This window comes from Pleurodeles waltl, chromosome 3_1 (assembly GCF_031143425.1).
Source record: "Pleurodeles waltl isolate 20211129_DDA chromosome 3_1, aPleWal1.hap1.20221129, whole genome shotgun sequence".
Classification (NCBI taxonomy): Eukaryota; Metazoa; Chordata; class Amphibia; order Caudata; family Salamandridae; genus Pleurodeles; species Pleurodeles waltl.
The window spans coordinates 747,465,014-747,480,630 of NC_090440.1; the positions used below are offsets into that span (position 1 = coordinate 747,465,014).

General features: G+C 46.9%; 1 long non-coding RNA gene across 1 annotated transcript in view; it reads right to left on the reverse strand.

The window, feature by feature from the left end:
* Window positions 1-14,536, reverse strand: part of LOC138283261 (uncharacterized) — a 41,011-nt gene extending 26,475 nt beyond the window's left edge. Inside the window, exon 1 of the long non-coding RNA XR_011201158.1 lies at window positions 14,403-14,536. This is a non-coding gene — a long non-coding RNA (uncharacterized lncRNA). The remainder of the gene's footprint in view (window positions 1-14,402) is intronic.
* Window positions 14,537-15,617: the final 1,081 nt, after the last annotated feature.

The window sequence follows — 15,617 nt, forward strand, 5'->3', positions numbered from 1 at the left end:
TCCCATGGGCCTCACTGTAGCGGACTTCCCCTGCTCTGGTTGGGTACCTCACTGGTGTCTACAACCAAGGATGGTTAGTATAGCCAGACGCACCTGTAAGCAATTAGGTAGGACAACACAAACATATATGTGGGATATGCAACATTGTGATGGCAGGAGACATACTTTGCAAGCACACATTTCAATTGTAATTTACCAACCAGTCAGGCCCTCTCTGTGTTGAGTGGTGTCATCGGCAGTGGGACATTGCTGGTACGCATGATGAAGGAATCATGGAGTGATCCTGGATACTTAGCACTGACTTGTGAAATGTACTGGTCTACCAGACACACAACTTGAACACTGATGGAGTGGTCTTTTTTCTGTTCTTATACACCTGTTTATTGCCACTGGGGGGGAACCAAGGCTACATGGGTGCCATCTATGGCTCCAACCCCATATAGAATGTGTCCCATAGCATAAAATTCTGCCTTCACATAGGCCAAATCCACACGTTGGGGAAACCTGATGTAGCTGTCCAGGTGTTTCAACAATGCACACAGTACATTCTTCAAAACCAGACTGAACATGGACTTCGCTGCAGTTAGGGCCACTGTATTCTGAAATGACCCAGTGGCCAGGAAGTGTGGGAGGTATGCTATAGGGATTGTGTGTGGGAGGCATCAGATCTGGCTCCAACTGATCACAAATATCCATGATAGTATACCGATTCAGCTCATATGTCTGGATAGTATGTCTTTCATCCATGGCGTACAGGTCTACAAGTGGACAGTACACTGGTGGTTGTGTTCCTCTCCTCATGGCAGGGTAACTATGTGGAAACATTTAAAATAATATGGGACATGAAGCATGCACAAATCATGTGAATGTCCATATACAAGTCACACATATCTTCTGTCAGGGTCGGTTACAACCTCTGACATCTACAGTACAGCACACAGCTATGCATTTGATTAAACTCTCCTTTGTGCACATTCCCTCAATTACCTGATGTACTACACATGCATAATCATCCATGACTGCATTTGTTTGTTGGTCCAACTGACTTCACATGTCGTACACATATTGTTGCACATCATCTACATAAACAATGCACATAAGATCCTTAGAATAGGTGTACGTTGCTATCAGCACATGTCCTTCAGTTACACAGCTTTTGCTGCTCACATGCACAAATAGAGAACTAAACAAGAAGGCAGTACTTACAGATATACTGCACAATATAGGGCTTCGTTTATGACGCAGATAACATAACTGACCATACATGAAATGTGTTCAAAATGTCAGCCGCCTGACTTACTGTCCTGGACATGTGGAAGTGACCTAAGTCCGTCGGGCGAAAGTCATCATGGCGGTAGGCAGTTCACAACCGCTGTGCAAACTGCCATTGGTAAACATTGCTGCCTTTGGCGGACTTGGGCCAATGGTGATGTCCGCCAGCGGTGCCAGTCCTGTATGTTGAGGGCGTGACCACCATCTTCTGCAGTATTGCTCACTTAAATCCTGACACTGCGGCCAGCAAGACCTCCACTACCTGAGCTGCTGTGTACTGTCTCTGGAAGTTATCATGCCACATCCTGCAGGTGACAGAGCCCCAGCCTTCACCCCTGAAGAGCTGGAGAAGCTTGTGGAGGAGGTCCTTCCCCTGTATGAACAGCTATATGGTGCACCGGAGGAGCAGGTGAGTCCAGTGTTTGAAAGGTGTGGGTTATGATGGTGTACCTGAAATGTTTAGTAGTGAAGTTGTTGATGCATGCAGATGCTAATTTGTACATGAATGTCAGCTGAGAGGATGGGAATGTTTGCCTCATTGCTGTTACTGAAGTGTTCTGTCCACTACTACTGGTCTGTGTAATCCATGTAAGTCAACACCCGTCACAAAAAGGCAATCTGGCATCTCATTCCAAGCAAGTGCAGACCCTGGGGATTCACAGCCGGTGGAGCACCCACTGTAGGAAGTGGTGGGAGGACCTGAGACGCTGGGCCTGGAAGACTACAGAGGCCCAGCTGGGGATGTCCTCCCAATGAGGGAGTGGTGCCCGTCGGACCGTGACTCCTGATGGCCTGCATTTTAGCGGTGACCTACCCTGTGGTGGATGGACGTTTGAGGACGCACAACAGCCACAAGGAGGTAAGTACCGACAGAACTCATATACATGCCTCTGCCAGTTAAGTTTATGATGTACAAGTATTGCAGCTGTGACAATGTGGTAAGTGCTACAGTTAAAGTGTTTTCTAGGAAGACATAGGTGGTCGTTACAACATTGGCGGTAAAAGCCGCTTACCGCCGTGCAGAGGACCGCCAACATACCGCTGCGGCCGCGGAATTCCGCCACAGCTATTATGGCGAGTGTGAATGCATGTGCCACATGGCGAGGGCAGGGATGTGGGCCACTCACTTCGACGGTGCAGTTGTTAATGACTTCTCTTCTTCCCCTATACATGTCATGTAGGTCAGCGCCCACCAGAAGAAGGATATTTGGCCAAGGACGTCCGGACCCTGGGGGTCCACCAGAGACGGAGCACCCACTGCCGGAAAAGATGGGAGGACATTCGCCGCTGGAGCAAGAAGACGGCGGAGGCTCAGCTGGGGATGGCCTCCCAACGTGGGAGGGGTGCCCGTCGCACCATGACCCCCCTGATGTTCTGGATCCTGGCGGTGGCCTACCCTGAGATGGATGGGCGCATGAGGGCATCACTGCAGACACAAGGGGGTGAGTATACTTCCCTAGGCCAGGGCGAGTTCCGTAGGCTAGGCCCCTCCATAATGCAGGCCATGTGCCACTCCACCCCACCTCTGTAGAGTGCCAGGTACAGGTATACATGCCCCTGTGTCATCTATGTGTGCAGATGTCCACCATAGCCATGTAGGCCATATCCCAGGAACTGCATCTGTAGAGGCCAAGAGCGCGGCGTAGTGCAGGGGGCTGCTGTGTCTGTATTGTCCGCCAACGGTAGCGGTAAGCCATGCACTCAACCTGTCTTTCTTCTGTCGTCCCCCACCCCTTTTTGTGCTCTCCCTGTTCTTTTGTGCATCAGCATCATCAGGCGGAGGTACAGTGGCACCGGAGCACGAGGGGGCTGCATCCCACATGGCCATGGAGGGCCACACCACGGACTCTGAGTACACCAGTAGGACGGAGGGCGAGGGGAGCTTCACGACGGTCACCGGATCACAAAAAAAAACAGCGACACGGACTCGTCCTCCGATGGGAGCTCCCTTGTGGTGGTGGCACCAGCTGTGCCCCCCACTTCAACAGGTACAGCCGCCACCCCCCCTACCAGCACCGCCATCCCAGCAGCCCCTCAGCCTTCGCCCCGTGCCCGCTCACCCAGGAGGGTGGGCATCACCTTCGCCCCAGGCACCTCAGCCCCTGCCCCTGTCACCTCTGCTGCCCTCAGTGAGGAGGCCATTGACCTCCTCAGGTCACTCACTGTTGGGCAGTCTACCATTGTGAATGCCATCCAGGGTGTAGAAAGGGAGTTGCAACACACTAATGCATTCCTGGAGGGCATTCATTCTGGTCAGGCTGCCCATCATCGAACCCTGCAATCTCTGGCTTCAGCACAGATGGCAGCCATTGTCCCTGTGTCTAGCCTTCCCCCTCCAACTTCCTCCACCCAGACCCAATCCCCTGTACCTCAGCCTATCCCAAGCACACCATCAAACCAGCCTGCACACACCTCAACACACAAGGGCAGCTCAGGCAAACATAGGCACCACACATCCCACAGGCACTCACACAAGCATCACCCACATACAGACACAGCATCATCCACTGGCTCCACTGTGTCCCCCTCCTCGTCGTCTCCCTCCTCCCTCCCAGTGTTGTCTACACTCTCACCTGCATGCACTACCACTACAGCCACTAGGACTCGCACCAGAACACCCAGCACCACACCCCGCTCACCTGCACTCACCACCCCCACTACCATTTACACGTCCCCTGTGTCCTCTCCCAGTGTGTCTGTGACGCCCCCTCCCAAAGTACACAAACGCGGGCACACACACACCTCACGACAGCCTCCAGAACATGCACCTGCACCCAAATCACCTAAAGTTACACCTCCTACAACCACCTCCTCTTCCTCCACTCCCAGACCCCCTCCAGCTACCCGTCCCAGTGTTCGTCAGAAACTTTTCCTGAGCAACGTTGACCTCTTTCCCACCACCCCTCCCCTCCAATTCATAGGTCCCCTAGGAGCACCTCAGCCCAAAAAAGTCCGGTACCAGTGGTGCCTGTTAGAGGTATGTGGAGTGCACCGGGCACCAGGGCAGCCAGTGTGACACGGAGCCAAAGCACAGCCAGTCCCCCCCCCGTGAAGCACCAGAAGTTGGACAGTGCCCGACGGGAGAGGGTGAAGACTCCTGCCGGCAAAGCCGCTCACAAGGGTACCGGGGGGAGTGTCGAGTCAGCTGTGACTCCTCCCAAGGTGGGGAAGGGGCAGAAGAAAGTGCCAAAGTCAGGGAAGAGAAGCACGGCGGAGAAGGCCGCCATCATCCCCGCTGCCCAGGACGCCACCGCCAGCCCGATCGTCACTGGTCAGGAGACCACCGCCAGAGTCAGTGCCCAGGAGGGCAGCACAATCGTCACTGGTCAGGAGACCACCGCCAGAGTCAGTGCCCAGGAGGGCAGCACAATCGTCAATGGTCAAGAGACCTTCGCCAGAGTCAGTGCCCAGGAGGGCCCCAGCCTGGGCAATGAGGGACCGCCATGGCACACACCACTGCACAGGTCAGAGACAGCAAAGTGAAGCACCGCCGATCAGGGCAGAAACCCCCATGGCAAGCACTGCTGAACAGGGGAAGCACCGCTGAACAGGGCAAGCACTGCCAACTCAAGCATCGCTAGCCCATGTGCGGCAGGGGCAGTGACGGAACTGGGACCGTCACGGGGAGAGTGATGCACTCTGGGCACCAGTCCCCCTCCAGAACCAGTGGAGAACAGCATCCACTACCTCAGTCCTTAACAGGATGAAGCACTCTGGGCACCAGTCCCCCTCCAGAACCAGTGGAGACTGTTATTGACTTGAGAGTCTGTGGCTTTGCACTCCCCACGATGGTCCAGTGGGCAAACCACCCACTGTAGAGACTTGAGAGACTGTGGCTTTGCACTCCCCAGGATGGTCCAGTGGGCAAACCACCCACTGTAGAGACTTGAGAGACTGTGGCTTTGCACTCCCCAGGATGGTACAGTGGGCAAACCACTCACTGCAAAGACTTGTGAGACTGTGGCTTTGCACTCCCCAGGATGGTCCAGTGGGCAAACCACCCACTGTAGAGACTTGAGAGACTGTGGCTTTGAACTCCCCAGGATACATCAATGGGCATGGAGCCCCGTCATGGATCTGGCGTGGTGCTGTCATCCAACTGAGGTGCCCCCCCCTTCCACCTGAGGTGCCTGTTGTATTTCTATCTGATGCCCCTGCAGTGTTCTCTCCGTTTGTGGCCAGGTATCGTGTGTGGGCCTCGCCCATGCATTTTGGGCCCAGTGGTCCACGGACATTGGATGGTGCATACCTGCACTACTGATCGTGATGTATATTTTTGGCATTTGTATATATTTCTGTATATATTAGCTTACTGTATTGTGATACATTACAATGGTTGTACTCATTTCCTTTTGTCTTTGCATTCTTCCGGGGGGTTGGGGGTTGTTACTGTGATGTTTGGAAATGCATTGGTGTGTGTGTTGTAGTGTGCGAGGGTGGGGGTGGGGGTGGGGGTGTTGCGTGTGTGTGTCCCTGACTTTTGCCTCCCGCCTCCTCTATGTCGTAGGTACAGTACTCACCGTTGTCTTCGGCGCCGCCGTTGCTGATGTTCGTAGAGGAGCAGGAACACTATCGCAGGGAGTATTTGGAGTTCCGGCTCCATGGTGCCCTCCTTCCTCGTGTAGTGTGTTAAGGTGAGCGTTTTCCCATTGAAATGGCTGTTTCCGCCGTGTTTTTATCCACGGTGAATCCGCCCCGAAAAAGGTGGCGGATTGGCCTGTTGTAATACTGTGGGCGGTACTTTGTCTTCCGCCTGTCTGTTGGCGGTGACCGCCGCTCTGTTTGTCTGTACCGCCGTGGCGGTCGGAGTGTTAAAGTGGCTCTCTATGTTGGCGGTTTCCACCACGGTCATAATTCCCTTTTTGTTTCCGCCGGCCTGTTTGCGGTCTTACCGCCGCTTTAACACCGTCCGCCAGGGTTGTAATGACCCCCATAGTACTACAGTTGCCAACATTGAAACACAGATGTGGCCATTGTATTGTGTGAAGGGACATGTTACACACGTTAATCATGTATGTCAACCAAATAGTGTGACTACATTTGGCGATACACATGTGACTGTGTCAAATGTGTAAGCCTACTCAGCCATACATATGAGTAACCTGCAATGCCATCCTTCCCACCAGTGTTCCCAAGTCCTTTTACCTAAATGGTAAGTTGTATTGCTCTTTGGTCTCTGAGCAGTCCTATTACACTAGATCTTGCTGTATGTGCAATATTGGGTCTGACAGATGAGAAACAGGGTTACGTAATCCTGTGTCATGGTATAGATGGTAACTTCAAGTGAGGCTGTCACTCCAATCAGGATTTTGGTATGGCAAACTTACTACACTCCCTATGAGGTTTGAGGAAGTGCCCCTATTGTCATGTCAGATTCATATATTGGGAAATGTGAAGTTTGCTCAGGGTGGACATCCCTCATAGTAAAAATCATGGTGGTAACAATACATTGACTTTTCAAGACATAATATTGACATGTGTTCAAATACCCTTTATTCTAATATATTTGGTGTTGAGCAGGGCAAGTAAGTGGCTAGGCTGATGATTTCTTAGTCCATGTCTAGTGTCCATACTACATAGGCATACCCTATGTGGGGGTAACATAAACTATTTTGTGCCTACATCGTGTCAGTTGATACTTTGTGAATTTTGTTATGTCGAAACCTCATCTTTGCCAGCCTAACCTCTGCTAATCTGAGGCTGTTTGGACAGTTCTAATAATGGTCTTATGGTATATGTTGCCATTCAACATGCTTAACTCTAGGTGTATGTGACATTCATGGTTATATTAGAAATTGGTTATGTAAATATTAGTTCTGGACTTAAGTACCGGGATTCACATGTCTGTACAGTTGTTAGTGATCTAGGTGTTTAGATATTGTCATGTAGAGATTTCTAATCAGAAGTATAGTGGAATGGTATGTGGCCTTCATGCACATTGTTTGGTGTCCATTTTATTGGAGGTATTGGTATGCTCCCTGTTGTTGTCTGTGGTTGCATCCTGTTGCTAAGTATGCCCCTATTGCAGGACATTGAAATGTTGTCTATGTGTCAATGAGTTTGATAAGTGTGTTCAGATACTCTTTATACATCTTTTTATAGTATTTAGATAGATGTTTCAGTGACATGCTATGTCATTTTGTGAGACACACTATTTGGGTATGCCATATGTAGTGTCTTCATCTGAGGTATTTGACCTTGTGAAAGATATGGATAGATCCACAAGTTAGGTATGTGATTGCACAGCAACATGCTGTGTTGCATTTGAAGTGAGATGAGTTTACTTTCATGGAACATGACTACTGGTGATGGACTAGGCAAGTGTGGAGTAGGGGGAGGCATGATATTATGTTGTTATTAAACTGCATTTCCTAAGAAAGATTTGTTGATACACAGTGATGATCTAGTGTGAGACTTTAGATGTAGCAATTCATCTTGTGCATAGTCTTTTTGAGGTACTACTGGACTCATGGGATGATGATGTAGTGGTCAGATGGTTGGCTTATGTAGTGGATGAGACTATGGTCAGAGGGGAATGTTGGAAGTGTGTAATTGTGATATGATGTAGGCTTTAAATGGTTGCTATCTGGCAACTCAAGTTCAACAGAGTAATGTGTTAGTGGATGGCATTCACTGTGCACTTGCTGGCCTACAGAGATCCTTTCAGGCTATGGCTTCCACACTAATGGCATTCAGTCACCCTTTGTCTTCCGTCCCCCTCCAACTTCCTCTTCCCAAACCCCTCTCCCCTGACCCAGCCAAAGCACACAGACAGACAAGCATGCATCCACTTCAACATCCAAGGGTAGCCCTGACAAACACAAGCACCATAAGACACTCCACCGGCATGCACACAAGCAACATACACCTGCACACACAGCAAGAGTCATGACCTGCCCTGAGACCCCCACCATCCCCAGCATCACAGACACAACACCTGACACTCCTGCAGACACCGCACCAACATTCACAGATCCAGCTACTACACCTATCTTACCCACAGACAGAACCACAGCAGACTCCCAGGCATCCACCCCAGTCACCACATCCACAGACACCACAACCACAGACATGTCTACATGCAGCACATCCACCATACCTGCAGTCACCACCCCAACAGACACTCACCCACCCACGACAGCATCTCCCAGCACCTCCACCCTCCTCCTTCCAAGACACAAACACCCACACTCACCCACCCAACAGATGTTGTGTTTTTTGTTTTACAAAAGGACTGACCTATGGCTTTTGTTTTTCAAATTTGAAGATACAAATGATAATTGAAACCAACCAGTTGTTGGTTTCCTGGTTACATCTTCGTCATGCATTTCATTCAATAGTATGTAGTTGTTCCTGGCTGAAATTAGTTGTGTGTATGTATCTGTGTGTGTGTGTGTGTGTGTGTGTGTGTATTCTACTTGGGCTACATGTGTTGTTTAGGCAGTATGTGAGGTTGAGTCCGGTGCGTTTGTCCAAAAGTGGTAGGGTATGAGTTGTGTGATGTACATTTGCATGTTCAAGGGGTTTAGTTTTGTTGGTATTGTGTGATGTTGGTGTTGTGATGTGTTTGTTGGTGTGTTGTGTGGCTTTGTGTGCATTGACTGTGTGAGCGTTTTGTGTATGAACTGTTGTACACAGAGTTCTTTGTAGGTCGAACGGTAGGTAGTATGATTGTGTATTTGTATGTGGGTTTTGCCTGCTGGTGTTACGTTGTGAAGTGTCCCCTGTGGGTCCCTGCCAAGTGATTGGAGATGGTGAGGTTGTGTTGTTTTTGTGACGTGTTGTGCTGTTGTGTGGTACTGTGTAAGTGTGGGTCTGTGCAGTGTTACTCTGCATACATGTATGTGTTTGTGACATTTGTATGTGTGTGTGTGTGTGTGTGTGGTAGGTCGTGCTGTGTTTGTTGTGTATATGCGAGTGAGTGTGTGGTTGTCTGTGAGTGTGCATGTTAGTGTGCTGTTAGGTGTGATTGTTGCCCTCACACCCCCTTCCAGAATGTATGTTGTGTGAGTATACAAAAATTTACAATGTACATTAATAACAGGTAAATGTGTATACCTATGGTTGGTGTAGTTGTCACAGATTCCAAAGTCTCTGAGCGAGCAGAAGCAGTGGAAAGACGTGTAGTTCTGGTTCCATGGCGGCTCTGGATGAGTATGGCTTCCTGAAGGTGGGTGTCTCCTTTTATGCAGTTGGTTTTCGTCTGGTTTTCTATGGTGGTGCAACTGCAGCAGAAACCTTGGCAGTGTGCAACCTGGTAATCTGTCTGGCAGAAAAATGGTCTGCTGCCCTGCAGGTGGCTACAGTCATCCGTGGAGGTCAGACCGCAGTGGTGGTGCCAACGGTGCTTTGGCTGTATTCTGTTGTGAATACCGCCATGTTCATAATATGGAGGCCTTCTCCGCCAGCCTGTTGGCAGTACTACAACCATCACCAACCTGGCGGTCCTGGGACCACCAAACTCATAATGACCCCCAGAGTCTGTAGTTAAGTTTTTATATGCTCTTTTTGTGTCAGAGGGTATTCCTTCCACTATTCCTAGTGACAACGGGGTATAATTTGTGTCCAAAACAGCTAAGGAGTATTCTGGAAGAATTGGAGTAAAACATAGAACCACATTCCTATATAATTCCAGTGGGAACAGTATGGTGGAAAGGTTCAACCAAGTGATAAAAGGAGTAATTCAATCTGCTGTAACGTCTAATGGTTATTGGTAATTGCAAGTGATGAAGGCTGTGTAGGCCTACCAGATGACAACTAACAGAATTACTGGATTTTCCCCTTTTGTGTTGATGAAAGGTAGCAACCCCAGGACAAAATTCAATCCTGTATTGTTGCGTAGTGCAGTTGTGGAAAATTGGTCTCCTAAGCACAAAAGAAGCAAATCATACTTTGACTGTAAGCATGGGGTTGAGCAGGTTGATATAAAAGTCAGAGACTGGGTGCACATAAAAAAAAACAAGGCAAGCTTGCTAAAAGGGGAAAGTAAATTCTTTAATCCAGAAATGGTTGTGGAAGTTTTAAAGAATGCTGTCAAGGTGACAAGTGGTAAAGTATGGAATCTTAAAAGGGTGGCTTTGGGTTCACAAGAGTTGTGGAAAGATGGTGTTGATGAACCAGGGAACAAATTCCATTAGATGGAAGATACATTAAATACCTCAAAGTTCAGGCACATGTGTACATTTAAATGAACTTGACAAAGAAGTGGTGGTAACGGAGAACGTGACAAAGATGAGTGTTGATGATAATGGTGTTGTGATTGATAACGTTATGGAAACAAGGGAGGTGAGAGATGGTGTTAGTGAGGATGATGTTGAGGTTGATGATGGTGCTGGTGATGACCAGATGCTTCTGAGTAAAAAAAAAGGAAGCCACCAGCAAATATTTCATTGTGGAGGGGAATGGTGAGAGTATTTAATATTGCGGTATACTGCTGTGTACATACTGTTTAGTATTATAATTTACATAGTATACTACTGTGTACATATTGTTTGTGTACTATATCTGATGTCATAAACATCCTTTACTCTCTTTAGGTTGATGCACTTCTTACTTCTTGAATGATTGTTAGACCTGGCAGCCTTAGTGTGGTCTTCCCCCAACTTTTTGCCTGTCTCCCTCCTTTTTCTGATCTAATTTCTGCTGTTTGTAGGACTCTGCACACTTTACCACTGCTAACCAGTACTAAAGTGCCTGTGTCTCTCCCCTAAACATGGTAACATTGGCTCATATAAAAATTGGCATATTTGTTTTACTTATAAGTCCCTAGTAAATTGCACTATATGTGCCCAGAGCCTGTAAATTAAATGATATTAATTGGCCTTCAGCACTGATTGTGCCACCCACATAAGTAGCCCCCAAACCATGTCTCAGGCCTGCCATTGCAAGGCCCGTGTGTGCAGTTTCACTGCCACTTCAACTTGCCATTTAAAACGACTTGCCAAGCCTTAAACTCCCCCTTTATTACATGTAGGTCACCCCTAAGGTAGGTCCTAAGTAGCCCACAGGGCAGGGTGCTATGTAAGTGAAAGCCAGGGCATGTACTTGTACGTTTTACATGTTCTAGTAGTGAAATACTCCCAAAGTAATTTTCCACTACTGTGGAAATTCCCTTATATACTATTAAGTGATAATGTCTGATCTGAAAAGAGTAGCATTGACATACTAGGTTGGGAAGTTAGTGAGAAATCCTACTTATTGGTGAAGTTGGATTTAACAGTACTATTTTAGAAATGCCACTTTTAGAAAGTAATGTGTTAGGGGGCTGGGCCCATATATACCAGCCGGGTTGGGTCTCCTTAAAACTCATAAAACACAAATTACTGGGACTGAAATCTACAGCTATCAACTTGACATTAACTGGCAAGTAAATTCATTTATTCACTTCTTATTTCATAATATTCTATAATATTTTGAACACATAAACATATCCATTGAATCACACTCGAATTATCAAAAAAAACATTAAACACAATTCAGACATAACTTCTCACACAATGGCAAACATCAATACTTATTCCTTTGACCAATCAACAATTTAATGCAGAGGTTATCATTACTAGAGATATTAATGCATTTCCTCTTGCCCTTAATGTCCATTGGGGGTTCTAAACCAGTCCTGGTACAGTAAACATTTACAGTTCATATAGCGTTTTTGGTTGTCTTTTGTTGGCAATATTTTTTTCAGGTTTCCTTTGTTTTTTTTGCTTTACATTGAAAGGGGGGCTGTTATATGTGTAATTGCATGTTGGGTTCCTTTGTGGAATTATTATTGCTTGTAATGGGTTCTCTGTAGAGTGCATTGCCTGGAGGTTCTAAACCAGTGTAGACTCCAGACATCGACCTGCAGGACCTGCCTTCCGTTACTTGAACAAACCTCGTTGGAAGTCACTCAACTGTCGTGGTATTTCCATACTCAACACCCAGGCTTAGCCGAAATATAGTTTTTTTTTTTTTTTATAGAGAAAAATGGGAAAGTGCTATGAGAGAAAGCATATATTTTGTTTAGGTTAAAGCTATACATGCCAACATTTTAGAAGAGGAAAGTGAGAGATAGGAAAAAAAAAATAACTAGTATAAAGTATTTTCCCCATTGACTTCTATCAAAGAAGAGGACATTTCATGCGGGAGACAGTCAAAATAAAGCCATTTTCTGCTTCCAAAATCCAGAGTCTTCTGTCTGAATTGGGTCTATTGGCATGTATGCGAGGCCTACCAGACAGGGCAGTTGTCTGGTTTGCTCAATACATCTTGGTGACATTCAGAAAGGTTCCCTGGTAATGCATTAAACGTGTTGCTTACCATTGGCTTTGTGGTCTGTAACTCACATTTTCTGGCTGTATTTATTTTAGCCTGTCCAGCTTAAGTTCATCCCTCCCAAGGAGCTAAGCCTTTTCACACTCTGAGCGCTCCTTTCTGTTGACATGTCTGTAAATCTTGTTCTCATCTAGTAAAATTTGCTGTGCATTCAAAGCCAGAGGCCAAATGTCAGGCTCCATGTTCCACGGAGCTTGGTGTTTACTTTTCTTATTAATATGTGACAATCTTGCTGGACACCGGGGGTAGGTAAAGTTATTTTCTAGCGCACAACATTTAAATGAACTATGCAAGTATTTCCAAATATATTAGACTTACGAAAGTACAAATGAAGCAAATTTTTTGTTAATTCTGATGTGTATTGTAAACAAATACTTTAATATGGTCAAAACAAATCAGAACAGTACACTAGGTGATGCCATTTCCACACATTATTGTTTATGTGCTATATAGTTTTATCAGTAAAACAGTTTGTCTGTGCAAATGTAATGGTTATTTCAATTGAAAATGTGTTGTTTGTCATGGCAGTGTGCTACTATACTGTGCATACTCCACACTACTCTGCACTAGTTCATGTCACTGCACTGTACTCTGCACTACTCCACTTTACACCACTTCACGCCACTGCACTGTATTCCACTCTGCACCACCCTACTCTACGCCACCACAGTCTATGCCAATTCACTCTACGCCTCTCTATTCTACTCTGCACCACACTACTCTATGCCAATCAATCAAGGTTCTTATGAAGCATGGCTACTCACCTGTGTGGGTCTAAAGGTGCTGAGTGTGTGGGGGTGGATTAGCTGAAGAGCCAGGTATTGAGGACCTTCCTGAATTGCAGCAGCGATGGTGACTGCCTGAGGTGCAGAGGCAGGGAGTTCCAGGTCTTCGCAGTGAGGCAGGAGAAGGATCTTCCTCCAGCCGTGGTTTTGCAGATCTGTGAGATGGTGGCCAGGACCAGTTGGGTGGAGCGGAGATGTCTTGTGGGAGTGTAGAAGAAGAGGCGTAGTTGAGTTATGCGGTTCTGGCATTGTAGAGGGCTTTGTGGGCATGTGTGAGGAGCTTGATGGTAATTCTTTTGTTTATAGGTAGCCAGTGAAGGTCTCTCAGGTGTCCGATGACGTGGCTGCACGTGGGATATTCAGGATGAGTCTGGCAGAGGTGTTCTGGACGTTCTACAGTTTCTTTATGAGTTTCTGAGTAGTGCTGGCGTAGAGTGCATTGTCGTAGTCAAGTCTGCTGGTGACAAGAGCATGGGTGACGTTTTCCTGGATTCAGTGGAGATCCACTTGAAGATCTTTGTAAGCAGGAGGAACGTGTGGAAGCAGGAGGACCAGACGGCGTTGATTTGATGGTTCATTGAGAGCAAGGAGTCCAGTATGGTCCCGAGGTTTTGTGCATGGTCCATGGGTATGTGGGAGTTCCGAGCGCTGAGTCGTCCCAAGCGGAGGGGTAGAGCCCAGGATGAGAATTTCGGTCTTGTCTGAGTTAAGCTTGAAGCAGCTGCCCTTCATCCAGGTGGCACCCTACGCCACTCTACTCTACACCACTACATGCTTTGCCTGTGCCCTCTACACCACTCCTGTCTAAGCCACTCCACTCTACTCTGCACACCACCATTTTACGCCACTCCACTCTATGTGTCAGGCCTGTCGGGTACCCAACGTTGCCTCCGTGTCCCATGATGAGCTGCAGTACCTCGACAGGCATGGGTGCAGCCCACCAGGTTTTGACGCCAGTAACGCAAGCGTGATAGGCATACCTTCTATATAAGCCACGCCTAATGTATAAACGCTGCCTGCTATACTCACCCGATCAGCCATGTCTTGTGTAGCAGCTTCTTGAGATTCCAGTTCCCTTGGCAGCATCAGTTTTCGGGGGGTCCAGTTCCCTTGCCCACATCAGTTCTTCCGAGGAGTCTGTTTCCTTGCCAGCATCTGTTGCACATTTCTGCAACCATGATAAAGCAGCACTGATTAAAGGTGGTAACGCGCCACAAACACGCTGCATAATTAACATATATACTTACCTGGAACTCAATGCCCAATCCCTCCCTAAAAGGGTTAACGCATTGTGCTAAATTGAGCTGAAACATTACTTTGAACTCTGCAAACACATGAGAGAAAATGTCAGGGTAATAATCAGCCAGAGTTGTGATAATGAGTTGTGTATAATGTTTGAACCCAAATTCCAGTGCATGATTATTTGAAGGCATGCTTATGTCAAACCTTTTTTTTAAATACAAAATAAGATAGTTCATTAAATGTGAAGTTAACATTCATGATATTAAAAAGGGTGTACGTTTGGAGATGCATGTATAATGTTCAGCATTCTATTGTTACCACTGGGGAATTATGCCAACCATAGGAAGGTATTATGTGCTTTTATGTATGTCCAAAGTGTATATACATTGTTCTTCGCATTTTAGACATAATTACAGATCGTATCTACATTGGAATCTTGAACTCCAAGAATAGAGTTGGTGCCAAGACGTATTAACCTTAAAATAAAAAACCTTTTACAGAGTTATAGTCCCGGTATGTAATATATATATATATATATGTGCACCCAAATTACACACATTAAATAGGACTCAAGAACACATCCATTTGAATTACTATATTTATTTTATTGTTCAAGGTACAGATTACCATCGTAGCACATACAAGAGACAGTGAACATCAAAAGCGGGACAGGGGACCCCACCAAGTATCAAATCAGCTGTAGTGAAGAGTTGTAGAATGATAATTGATAGTGGATGTAATACGGATTAGTTCATTAGTAATAAGATTGTTCTTTCTCTTCTCCTTACAGAGAGATCAAGAAAGTGGAAGGTTCAGCAGTCCAGAAAGGAATTCCAGTGCTAGAAAAATTGATTGTCTCTCTCTCTCTCTCTCTCTCTCTCTTGACATCCCATTCTCCATGCCCTCTTAGGGCCTCAGGCTTGGCTGAGTTATTTTCACTCAGGTCTCTGGTACTGGGGATGAGTTGGGAACTAGCTTCTGGACTATTCTCACCTCCGTAGG